This window comes from Phacochoerus africanus, chromosome 2, assembly GCF_016906955.1.
Source record: "Phacochoerus africanus isolate WHEZ1 chromosome 2, ROS_Pafr_v1, whole genome shotgun sequence".
Lineage (NCBI taxonomy): Eukaryota > Metazoa > Chordata > Mammalia > Artiodactyla > Suidae > Phacochoerus > Phacochoerus africanus.
The window spans coordinates 270,724,144-270,737,790 of record NC_062545.1 but is presented as its reverse complement, the minus strand read 5'-3'; positions in this window follow the sequence as shown (position 1 = coordinate 270,737,790).

The following is a 13,647-nucleotide window of genomic DNA, read 5'->3' as shown; positions in this document are numbered from 1 at the left end:
GGGGCTTTGTGGCACAGGCGTGAGCTGGGGACTCCGGGCCTCTGCAGAGCTTTCCAAACAACCCCTGCCTTTGGCTGCATTTACTGAGAGCTCAGGGTGTGCCAGGCGGCTGCCGTAATCTCTGCTGCGGTTCAGTGACCCTGGGAGGGAAGGGCTTTTATTACCCCATTTTGCGGCTGGGGAAATTGAGGCTCAGAAGGTGCAGGTGGCTTGCCTAAGGCCTGGAAGCTGGACAGCAATGACACATGACCTTTTAACTTTCTCAGCAGCTTTTCAGACCAGGGACTGTTGCTGTCCCCGATTTATGGCGTTAAGGCTCCCACCGTGAGGTGGCTTGTCCAAGCCCACCGGGGAGGGAGGGCCGAGCTGGGGGGCTTTGGGTCCCTCCAGCTGATGCGGATCACGGAGCTCGTCCAGCTTGGCGGGGCCTGGCCGTCCTCCCTCGGGGCGGTCCAGAGACCACGCGGGCCGCTCCCGCAGGCTGGCCGGTGCAGCAGGGGTGGGACCTCCGAGGGGCTCTGAGAGGGCTTGCGCTGCGGGCTGGCCTCCGTCCAAACAAATGTCCGCAGCGCGGAGCCGATGGATTCATTTTCAGCTGTCGGAGGGGCTCGTGCAGCTCGGCTTTCTTTTCCGAAAGGCGGGAGGGCAGCCAGCACGCGGTGGGGGTCTCCGGAGAGCTCAGCGAGGGCCGGCGCCGGGCCGGGCGCGGCACAGCGCCCCCGCGTGGCCGGACTCAGGCGTGCGAACCCGCGGACCGGGCTGCGGGCAGAGAAGGGGCCTCGCTTTCCACCGACGCAGCAACCTCGAAAGGGAGCTGCGAGGATGGCCACCGTCTTACACAGGGGACAAAAGGCAGGAGACAAGTGCCAAACATCTCCTGGGTTCCCCCAACCGAGAATATAGGACTCAGAATGGGGCGGCAGGGGAGTTGCCTCCTGCAAAGTGCCTTCTCCCTCTCCCAGCACCAGCCTGCCCTAGGGAGCCCCTCTTGTGGAGCCCCACAGCAGCCCGCTACCCCAGCAGAAAGCCTTCATGGGTGCCGTGGCATAGGAAGCAAATTCCAAACAGGGAGCGCTTGGATTTTCTGGCAAAATCCAGAGGTGGAACACTGATGGGGTGGGCACCAATGTGCACTAGGCCAGGGGCCCCACACTGGGGGGGCCAGGGTCTCCTTAGACCCTCTGTCCCTCCCTGACCTCCCTGTGGTCAAATGCCCTCTGCTGGGTGTGGCCAGCACTGTGCCACCCCTGCGCCCAGGAGGTGGCGGGTCTGACCTTGCTCGGTTCCTCCTCTGGAAAGTTCTGGATGGCTGCTTGCGCCCCAGGGTTGCCTTGAGGGGAGGTGGCGGTGCTGGGTCTGTCAGACCTCATGAGTCGCCCTCACAGGGCACCGTCTCCAGTGGACAGAATCCTGGCTGCCTTCAGGCACAGCATGGACGCTGGATTGGACGCCCTGAGCTCCCTCTGGCTGACTGTGCTTCTGAGCACTCTCGGAGCCTCAGTTTCCACATCTGCTGAATGGGGGAATCCCCACCTGCAGGGCTGTGGTGATAACACACATCAAGTGGACCCCCGTTGTCCCCCAGAGGTGTGTGCTGGGGATGTGGGGCCAGATGTGACACGCCCCTTCATTCATTGGCCCCTCCCTCGGAGCATCCTTCATCCCAGCCACCTTCCTTCAAGCGCAGTGCACGTCTCTTCTCCTTCAGGGACCCTTCCTCTCCCATCTTCCAGGACTCCCTTGCAAGGGATGGTACTAGTGGCATGCAAAAGCCATTTGTGATATATATATATTTTAAATTCTTTTGCAGTATGGTTGATTTACAATGTGTTAATTTTGGCCGCACAGTAAAGTGATTCAGTCACACATACATGTTCTTTTTCGTATTCTTTTCCATTATGGTTTATCACAGGACATTGAATGCCGTTCCCTGGGCTCTGCAGTAGGACCTTGTTTGTCCATCCTACATATACTAGCTTTCATCTGCAAATCCCAAATTCCCAATCCTCCCTTCCCCTACCCCTCTCCCCCTTGGCAACCACAAGTCTGTTCTTTATGAGCCTGTTTTGTAGATTTATTCATTTGCGTCATATTTTAGATCCCATATATAGGTAATATCATATGGTATTTGTCTGTCTCCTTTTGACTTACTTCATTTAGTATGATAATCTCTAGGTCCATCCATATTGCTGCCAATGGCATTATTTCATTATTTTTATGGTCGAGTAATATTCCATCACATATCTATCTATCTATCACATCTTTATCCATTCGTTGATGAACATTTAGATTGTTTCCGTGTTTTAGCTCTTGTGAACAGTGCTGCTGTGCACACAGGGGTACATTCCTCTTTTGAATTACAGTTTTGTCTAGAAACATGCCCAGGACTTTGGAAGTTAAGCTCTTATTGGTCGCATCATTTGCAAATATTTTCTCCCAGTCCATAAGTTGTCATTTTGTTTTATTTATGGTTTCCTTGCTGTGTAAATCTTATAACTTTGATTAGGTCTCATTTGTTTATTTTCGCTTTCATTTCTCTTGCCTTGAGAGACTGACCTAAGAAAACATTGATATGATTTATGTTGGAGAATATTTTGCCTATTTTTTTTGGTCTTTTCTTGGGCCGCTCCCGCAGCATATGGAGGTTCCCAGGCTAGGGGTCGAATTGGAGCTGTAGCCGCCAGCCTGCACCAGAGCCACAGCAACGCGGGATCCGAGCGGCGTCTGCGACCCACGCCACAGCTCATGGCAACGCCGGATCCTTAACCCACTGAGCGAGGCCAGGGACTGAACCTGCAACCTCATGGTTCCTAGTCAGATTCGTTAACCACTGCGCCATGACGGGAACTCCTTGCCTGTGTTCTTTTCTAGGCGTTTTATGGTGTTAGGTCTAATTTTTAAGTCTTTAAGCCATTTTGAGTTCGTTTTTGTATATGGGTGAGGGTGTGTTCTAATTTCATTAGTTGACATGTAGCTGCCCAGCTTTCCCAACACCATTTTCTGCAGAGACTGTTTTTTTCCCCATTGTATATTCTTGTCTCTTGGTCAAAGATTAGTTGATCATAGGTGTGTGGGTTTATTTCTTTGTTCCGTTGATCCATATGCCTGCTTTTGTGCCAGTACCACACTGTTTTGATTACTGTACCTTTGCAGCATTGGCTCATGTCTGGGAGGGTTATGCCTCCTGCTTTGTTCTTATTCCTCGAGATTGCTTTGGCAATTCTGGGTCTTTTGTGGTTCCATATAAGTTTTAGGGTTATTTGTTTTAATTCTACGAAAAATATAATGGATAATATAGGAATCACATTAAATGTATAGATTGCAAAGCCATTTTTAAAGGGTTTGGGAGGGTAGGCAAATATTCTTGAGGCACAGAAAGCGCTAACCACAAAGGGAAAGACTGATAATTGGCTGTATTAATAAGTTTTAAAATTAAATATCTAAAATTTGTTTCATTGAAGTATAATTGACATACAACATATTAGTGTCATGTGTACAATATGACTCAATATTTGCGTGTACTGCAAAATGATCACAATAAGTCTAGTTAACATGTCATCATATATACAGATTTTTTTCCATAATGAGAACATTTAGGATTTATTCTCTTAGCGACTTTCAGATATGCAATACAGTATTAATAACGATAGTCACCACACTGTATATTACATTCCCAAGACTTTATTTTATGACTGGAAGGCTGTATCTTTTGATCCCCCATCTTCAATTCTGCTACCCCCTGCTCCTGCCTCTGGCAACTACCCATCTGTCCTCTATGCTGTGAGCTTGGTTTTTTGTGGTGGGGGTGGTGGTGTTTCTTTATTTATAAATAATACCTTGCGAACTCCTTCAAATCAGAAATTGTACAGAAAAAAGTTACTTCTGTGTTCCCATTTTAAAGTCACGATTTATCTTATGTCCTAAGGCAATCATTTAACCTCAGAGGATTCAGTTTCTTCATCGGTAAACTGATGATAAGGCTGTCCTTTTTTTTTAAATTGAGTAATAGTTGATGTATTATTATAACTAATATTATAACTAACATATTAGTTTCAGGTGTACAACAGTGATTAAATATTTTTCTAGATTATATTCCATTTAAAGTTATTATAAAATAATGGCTCTATTTCCTTCTGCTATACTGTATATCCTCGTTGCTTATTTTATACAAAGTGGTTTGTGTTTTTTAATTCCATGCCTCTACCTCACCCTCCCCACTTCCTTTTCCTCACTGGTAACCGCTAGTTTGTTCTCTGTATCTGTGAGTCTGACTTTTTGTTATATACCTTTGTTTTATTTTTTAGATTCTGCATATGAGTGATAATATAGAGTACTTGTCTTTGACTTATTTCACTAGGTGTAATATTCTTTGGGTCCATCCACTTTGTTGCAGATGGCAGAATTTCATTCTTTTTTATGGTCAAGTAATATTCCAAACACACACACACACACACACACACACACACACACACAAACACACACCCCACATCTTTCTTTACCCATTCATCTGTGATGTGCATTTAGCCATATGTTGGCTCTTGTAAATAATGCTGTTATAATCATTGGGATGCAAGTATCTTTTTGAAGCCGTTTTCCCATTTTCTTTGGATATATATACCTAGCAGTGGAAGAGCCGGATCATATGGTAGTTCTATTTTTAGCTTTCTGAGGAATCTCCATCCTGTTTCCCACAGTGGGAAATTTACAATCCCCCCACCCACCCACAGTGAGATTTCTCCACATCTCGGCCATTACTTGCTGTTTGTAGAATTTTTGATGATAGCCATTTGACAGGTGTGAGGTGACATACTGTGGTTTTTGATTTGCATCTCTCCTTTGCAAAAAGATGATGATTAGCAATGTTGAGCATCTTTTCATGTGTCTTTTTTTTTTTTTTGTCTTTATGTCTATTTTAGGGCTGCACCCGTGGCATATTGGAGGTTCCCAGGCCAGGGGTCTAATTGGAGCTACAGCTGCCAGCCTACGCCAGAGCCACACAGCAACGCCAGATCTGAGCCGTGTCTGTGACCTACACCACAGCTCATGGCAACACAGATCCTTAACCCACTGATCAAGGCCAGGGAATTTTTGCCTTTTCTTTCTTTTTTCTTTTTTATTATTTTATTGTCAAAAATTTTTTTTGGTCTTTTTAGGGCACCCGCAGCATATGGGGGTTTCCAGGCAAGGGGTCCAACTGGAGCCGAAGCCGCTGGCCCATGCCACAGTCACAGCAATGTGGGATCTGAGCCATGTCTGTGACTTTCTCACGGCAATGCTGGATCCTTAACCCACTGAGCAAGGCCAGGGATCAAACCCACGTCCTTGTGGATACTAGTTGGGTTTGTTAACCGCTGAGCCATGGCAGGAACTCTTTTCTTGTTTTTTTTTAAAGGGCCGCACCTGCAGCACGCGCCACAGCCGCAGCAGTGCAGGATCTCAGCCGTGATCTACCCCACAGCTCATAGCGGTGCTGGACCCTTAACCCACGAGGCAATTTGAGGTCTCTTGTGGTTTCCGTATACATTTTAGGATTATTTGTTCTAGTTCTGTGAAAAATGCCATGGGTATTTTGATAGAGACTGCATTAAACCTAGAGACTGCTTTGGGGAGTAGGGGGATTTTAATAATGTTAATTCTTCCAGTTCAACATGGACATAATTCCATTTCATTGCATCATTGTCAAATTCCTTCACCAATATTTTAGTTTTCAGACTATAGGCCTTTCACCTCCTTCATTAAATTTATTCCTAGGTATTTTATTCTTTTTGATGTGATTGTAAAGGGGGTTATTAACTTCTCTTTCTGATAGCTTATTATTAATGTATAGAAAAGCAACAGATTTCTGTATGGTTAATCTTGAATTTTGCAAACTTACTGAATTAATTTATTAGTTCTAATGGTTTTTTGGTGGAGACGTTAGGATTTTCTCTTTATAGTGTCATGTCATCTGTAAATTGGGACATTTTTACTTCTTCCTTTCCAATTTGGATACTTTTTATGTCCTTTTCTTGTCTGACTGCTGTGGCTAGGACTTCTAATACTATGTTCAACAGAAGTGGCAAGAGTAGGCATCTTTTTCTTATTCCTGATTTTAGATTTTAATTATTGAGTATGCTGTTAGCTGGGAGTTTTTCATAAATGGCCTTTATTATGCTGAGATAGATTCCCTCAATACCAAGTTTGATTAGTTTTTATCATGAATGAATATTGAATTTTGTCAAATGCTTTCTCTGCATCTATTGAGATAATCATGTGATTTTTATCTTTCTTTTTGTTAATATGGTATATCACATTGATTATTTTGCAAATACTGAACAATCCTTGCATCTCTGGAATAAATGCCACTGGATCATAGTGTTGGATCCTTTTTTTATATATATTGTTGAATCTGATTGGCTAATTTTTTGAGGATTTTTGCATCTATATTCATCAGAGATTCTGGGCTGTAATTTTCTTTTTTTTGTAGTGTTTTTGGTTTTGATTTCAGGTTAATGGTGGCATTGTAGAATGAATTTAGGCATGTTCCATCCTCTTCAATTTTTTGGAATAGTTTGAGAAGGGTAAGTATTAACTCGTCTTTACATGTTTGGTGGAACTTCCCTGAGAAGCCATCTGGTCCTGGACTTCTGTTTGCTGAGAAATTTTTTTTTTTTTTAAATTACAAATTCTATTTCACTACTAGTGATTGGGCTGTTCAGACTGTCTGTTTCTTCCTGACTCAGTCTTGGCAGGTTGTATGTTTCTAGAAATTTGTCCATTTTTTTCTAGGTTGCCCAATTTGTTGGCACATAACTTTTCACAGTATTGTCTTATATTTTTATCTCTGCGGTATCAATTATTATTTCTCCTCTTTCATTTCTTATTTGGTTTATTTGGGTCCTCTCTCCTTTCTTCTTGCTGAGGCTGGCTAAAGGTTTTTAATCTTTTCAAAGAACTAACTCTTGCTTTCATTGATTTTCTTTCTTTCTTTCTCTTTTTCTTTCCTTTCTTTCTCTCTTTCTTTTTCTCCCTCCCTCCATCCCTCCCTCTCTTTATTGCCTTCCTCCTTCCTTCCTCCCTCCTTCCTTCCCTTCCTTCCTCCCCTCCTGCCTTCCTTCCCCCCTTCTCCTCCTGTTCCCTCCCCTCCTTTCACTTCTCCTCTCCTTTTGCAGCTCTTCCAGGCATATGGAAGTTCCCAGGCTAGAAGCTGAATTGGAGCTGCAGCTGCAGCCTATGCCACAGACTTGGCAACACTGGATCGGAGCTGCATCTGCAACCTACACTGTAGCTTGCAGCAATGCCCGATCCTTAGTCCACTGAGGGAGGCCAGGGATCGGACCTGCATCCTCACAGAGATAATGTTGGGTCCTTAACCACTGAGCCACAATGAGAACCCCAATTTTTTTCGATAGAAAAAAATATTTTCTTTTCCTTTTTGGTCTATATTTCCTTTCTGATCTTTATCATTTCCTTCCTGTGCTGACTTTGGGCTTCATTTCCTCATTCCTTTAGGTGGAAGTTCAGGTTGTTTGAGATTTTTCTTATTTCTTGACTGGTCCTGTATCACTATAAACTTCCCTCTTAGAACTGCTTTTGTTGCATCCCACAGATTTGGGAAATCGTGTTTCCATTTTCATTTGTCTCGAGGTATTTTCTGAGTTCCTCTTTGATTTCTTCATTGACCCATTGGTTTTTTAGCAATGTGTTGTTTAGTCTCCATGTGCTTATACTTTTTCCATTTTTATTTCTGTAATTGATTTCAGATTTCATACTGTTGTGGTTAGAAAAATGCTTGATATAATTTCTATCTTCTTAAATTTGTTGAGACTTGTTTTGTGGTCTAGCATGTGATTTATCTTGGAGAATGTTCCATGTGCATTTGAAGAGAATGTTTATAGACTGCTGTTTGGGAGTGGAATGCACTGTAGGCATCTATTAAATCCAACTGGTCTACTGTGTCTTTTAAGACTACTGTTGCCTTATTGATCTTCTGTCTGGATGTTCTGTCCATTGGTGTAAGTGGGGTGTTAAAAGTACCCTACTATTTTTGCATTGTAACTTTCTCCCTTTATGTCTATTAATATTTGCTTTATATATTTCGGTGTTCCTGTATTGGATGCATATATGTTAATGTGTATAATATCCTCTTCTTGTATTGATCATTGTATCATTGTATCAATATGCAATGCCCTTCTTTGTCTTTTGTTACAGACTTTGTTTTAAAATGTTTTTCTGATATGAGTATTTGTACCCCAGCTTTCTTGTTGTTTCCATCTGCATGAAATATATTTTTCCACCCCCTCACTTTCAATCTATGTGTCTCCTTTAGTTTCGAAGTGGGTCTCTTATAAGCAGCGTATCAATTGGTTTTCTTTTTTTATATCCAATCAGACACCCTATGTCTTTTGACTGCAGCATTTAGTCCACTGACATTTAAGGCAATTATTTTAGGCATGTACTTATTGTCATTTTATTACTTGTTTTCTGGTTGTTTTTGCAGGTCTTCCTTGTTCTTTTCTTTCACCTCCTTGATTAAAATTTATTTCAAGGTATTTTATTTTCTTTGATGCAATTGTAAACTGGGTTGATTTCTTAATTTTTCTGATAGTTCATTATTAGTGTTTTAAAATGCAGCTGATTTTTGTAGCCTGCAACTTTAATGATTTCATTTATTAGTTCTAACACTTTTGGGGAGTCTTTAGGGTTTTCTATATGTAATATCGTGTCACCTGAAAATAGTGACAGTTTTCATTTCTCCCTTCCAGTTTTGGATGGCTTCTCTTTTTATTGCCGAATTGCTCTGGTTAGGACTTCTAAGACTATGTTGAATGAAAGTGGTGAGAGTGAGCATTCTTTAGCTTAGAGAAAAAGCTTTCAGCTGTTCATTGTTAAGTATGCTGTTAGCTGTAGGTTTGTCATATACAGTGTTTTTTATGTTGAAGTATATTCTCTCTAAACTCACTTTGTTGAGATTTTTCAAAACCATAAATGGATAAGTGAATTTTGTCAAATGCTTTTTCTGCATGTATTGCGATGGTCACGAGATTTCTATCCGTACTGTTAATTTGGTGTATCATATTTACTGACTTGTGAATGTCAAACATCGTTCCATCTCTGGAATAAATCCCACTTGATTATCGTGTATGATCCTTTTAATGTATTGTTGAATTTGGTTTGCTAATATTTTATTTAGTACGCATCTATGTTTTTTAGGCTTTCGGGCCTGTAATTTTGTTTTCTTTTGGTATCTTTGTCTGGTTTTGGTATCAGAGCAATGCTGGCCTCGTATATTTTCTCATATTTTATCAAACTGGCTACCGTTTCTGGGAGACGTGTATTAAAATCTTCAAGTGCAATTGCTGATTTGTCTGTTTCTTTTCCTCTTGGTCAGTATTTCAAAACCTTGCTCCATGGGGTTCCCTGGTGGCTTAGTGGGTTAGGGATCTGGTGTTGTCACTGCTGTGGTGTGGGTTTAGTCCCTGGCTCTGAAACTTCCACATGCCATAGGGGAGGCAAAAAACCAAACCAAAGCAAATGAAACAAAACAAACAAACAAACAAAAAACCCACAACAGAACACCAAAACCTACAACTTGCTTCTGCCTAATGTTTCAGTGTTTTCCCATATCTCTTGGGAGCTACTTTTTGTTTATATCAAACTCATGTTTTGTCTAGTCTATCAATTCTTCTAGTATTGGTTGGTTAGCTTCTTGTCCTCCTTTTGGTGGAGAAGCTCTTCTGGTGTCTGTTATTCCCCCTGTGGATTTATTGTTCCTTTGGACTCTCAGCTCCACTGGCTGGAAACGGAGCTGAGCAAAGGGGTGAGGAAGCTGGTTCTCAACCTCAGTTGCACACTGACAGCACTAGGAGCTCGACAAACAACTGACTCCGGGGTCCCTCCTCCAGATTCTGATTTCTGTGATCTGGGCGTAGGAAACCATAACTCTCCAGGTGATCCTAGCGTGCTGTCAAGGTCGCAAACTCTTGTGCTCCCTCCAGAGAAGGACAAAAAGGTTATAGAGAGATTGATGCACCTTGTGTGTTCTAACCTGTGCCAACTTATTATTATTATTATTATTGTCTTTTTAGGGCCATATCTACGGCATATGGAGCTTCCCAGGCTAGGGGTTCAGCTGGAGCTGCAGCCGCCGGCCTACACCAGAGCCATAGCAATGCAGGATCTGAGACACATCTGCAACCTACACCACAGCTCACAGTACCGCTGGATCATAAACCCACTGAGCGAGGCCAGGAATCGAATCTGTGTCTTCATGGATGCTAGTCGGGTTTGCTAACCACTGAGCCACAACGGGAACTCCACGTGCCAGCCTCTTCATGTGTGCTCTCCTCCATCAGGAGATTCAGACCTTCGAGGAAATGTCCAACACTCTGCCCCGGAACCACCCTTCCTAAGACCTGTGTCTCTGATTACACTTACCTGGCCTAAGGCGTGGGCAGAAGTGAGGGAACCATCCCAACTGTTATTTTGGTGGTGAAAGGATAAAAATGACCCATCAGGGAGTTCCTGTCGTGGCGCAGTGGTTAACGAGTCCGACTAGGAACCATGAGGTTGCAGGTTCGGTCCCTGCCCTTGCTCAGTGGGTTAACGATCCGGCGTTGCCGTGAGCTGTGGTGTAGGTTGCAGACGCGGCTCGGATCCCGCGTTGCTGTGGCTCTGGCGTAGGCCGGTGGCTACAGCTCCGATTCAACCCCTAGCCTGGGAACCTCCATATGCCGCGGGAGCGGCCCAAGAAATAGCAACACCAACAATGACAACAACAACAACAAAAGACAAAAAAAAAAAAAAAAAACCCAAACCCATCAGGGCAATGGGGGGCAGGGGGCAAACGAATGAACAAAGCTGAAAAACCACCGACCCCCCATCTCTCATCTGTAGCATTGGCTATCTCCCTCTGGCCTGCTGTTGTGCCCCAAGTCCCTCCCAGCTTTAGTGCTGGGGCCTGAGATCCACCAATCTTCTTTTCTTTCCCTGGCATCCCCCTGAGCTGAGCTCAAGGTAGAGAACCAGCAGCCCACGGCACTCCCCTTCCTGCCCCCACCCCACCACCAGCCTAGATCATGTTGGGCACTGCAGTTTCTGAAATGAGCCAGATGAGGGCCCAGCTCTCATCCTTGTCTCTGGTATTTTGGAAGCCCTAGCCTAGGACTTGTCCCTGGAGGCTCAGTGCTTGTCACCGTGGTCTCTGTGGTGATCACAAGTCTCATGGCAAATGCCACTAAGGCACATTCTTCTTGGGCTCCTCAGCAATCGAGTCCAGTCCACCTGTCTCCACATCCACTTCAAGAAACTCATTCAAAGAGCATTTTCTCATGCCTGCTGGTTATCTAGGCCTGTACTGTGTGCTCAAGTTGAGTATACGGGTGGCTGGGGGGCAGGGTGTAATAAACGAGAGACATATGCCCCTTCCTCTAGGAGCAGAATTCTAATGAGAGGATCACATGGCTCTAATGCTACCAATGGATCGGTGGCTTTACTACGCAAGGTATGCAGGGACCCGAAAGGAGGACTGTTACCTTTGCCTCCAAGGGATCAAGAAGAACATCAGGGGAGATATATGGGCAGGTCTTGAAGGATAAACAGGAGTTTACCAGGCAGGAAAAATGAGGGAAGACCATTCCAGGCACAGGGAATATAGCATATGCAAAGGAAGGAGACTTAGGGTCTGAGGAGCCACCGATAATGCAGCAGGGAGATGAATGGGAGGTGAGGCTGGGATGGGAGGTGGGAGTCAGACCTAGAAGAGGGACTCAGATTTCATTCTTAGGGTGAAGGGTGAAGCCCTGTGAGGGGAGGATTCCTGCTGAATCTTGCCCACGGGGAAGACAGATGAGAGGGGAAGACACCAGCGGCAGGGCGAAGGGTTAAGGGGCTGACACTGCAATCCAGGCAGGAAGAGCTGAGGGCCAGAACTACACCATGGGCAGCAGGGAAAACAGGGGCTGAGTGTGAAAACTAATTTAGACGAGAGGTCTGTCCAGCTGGAAGTGGGGTGAACACAGATGGCTCAGGTGGGGGCATGGGCGACTCCAGTGAGAGATGGTGGGGCTGTTTCAGAGATGGGGAAAGTGGCACATTTGGGGGCTTGGGGAAGATGGAACATTTAGCTCGGGATGTGCTGAGGTCAGGGTGAAACATCCAGGGGAGACGTCCAGGTGGCCGCTGGGACTATGTGGCTGGAGCTCAAGGAGATTGGCCACGACAGAGCCAAGTGTAGATGGAGACACAGACAGCTCCCAGCTGCCAGGAGGATGCGGAAGGGGGAGAGAAAGGCAAGGGAGGGGCTCAGGGAGCCTCTGGAGTCTTAAGGGTGAGCCCGTTAGGCTGGGATATAACAGGCGGAACTGGGGGGAGTAGGAGACCAGGCTAGGGCGCGTGTGTGGGAACAGAGTGGCGTGGACTAGACCTATCCATGAGGACAGGGGCGTTGGGGGTCCGTCACTGCTGAGTCCCCAGTGCCCGGCCCAGGGTCTAGGTGTGGAAGGTGCTCATACAACATGGCTTAGATGGTTGGGTATGTGTGTACATATGGATAAATGATGCTCTGCCCACCCTGCCGTCCTCTCCCCTTGTCTACTGAGCTGCGGTGGAGGGCTCTTCTGTCTCCCCAGGAAGGTGTCCCGCTCCTCTGCCTACAGTCCTGCTCTCCTCCCTAGCAGATGTCTCTCGAGGGTCTAAACCTACACCTGCTCCAGATGCTCTGTGATCACACACTCCCCTTCCCACCGGGGCCACAGCTGCCAGCAGCAGAAGGGGTTACCTGACCCAGGCCAGCCAATCAGAGTCTGTCCTGGGAGTCTTGCCTCTGCATCTTCTGAACTGATCACGTGTGACTGGTAGGTGGCTGGGTGAACAGGCATCTGTGCGCCACAGATGCTGGTGCACAGAGGAGGTGGGAGGGATGGCCAGAGTGTGAGAGAATGAGAAGAGAGCAGACCCCCAGACAGAGGCAGACAAGGCAGCGTGGGCAAGACAGAGGGGGAACAGGTGCTGCCTGGCTCTCCCTTTGAGGCTTGGCTGCGTCCTGCTTTGGGCTCCGTGTGTCCTCAGGGTCTGGCCACTAACCCCGTGCTGCTCTAGGCTGCTGTGTGTGGACTTCAGTTTCTTCTGCCCAAAGACCTGCATGTGAGATGCTTCCCCCTGGGTGCTGCCCAGCAGGGCTTGAGGCCGCCTGCAAACAGGTTCTATGTCCTAGAGGTCAAAGGCCGCCACTAGTCCTTCCTCAGCGGCCCAGCACAGCCTGTGGATGGTCACACAGAACCCAGGCCCCAAGGAAGGATCCGGCACATCATCTGGTCTCTTGCTTGTGCTAAATGCCCTGTGAATGTCCTTGCATCCCAGAGGAAGCCACTGAGGGAGGCTCTGCTCCTTCTGACAGGTGCTGGGTAGCAGCTGAGGGCCCCGGGCTCAGGAAGCGGCAGAGCCGGAACATGAACCCAGCCCTTCAAACTCCACGTTGAGTGTTGAGGCTGCTCTCCTCTCCTACCGCGGGGCCTGGACAGGAGGCGCTGACACCCTTCGGGGGACCTTGGTGGTCATAATGAGATGAGAGCAGCATCGCCCGGCGCTTGCCCGAGTCTGGAAGGAACAGGCCTGGAGGCAGTGATGGCTCAGGTCGTAGTGCCCAGCCCCTAAATGCAAAGGTCATTT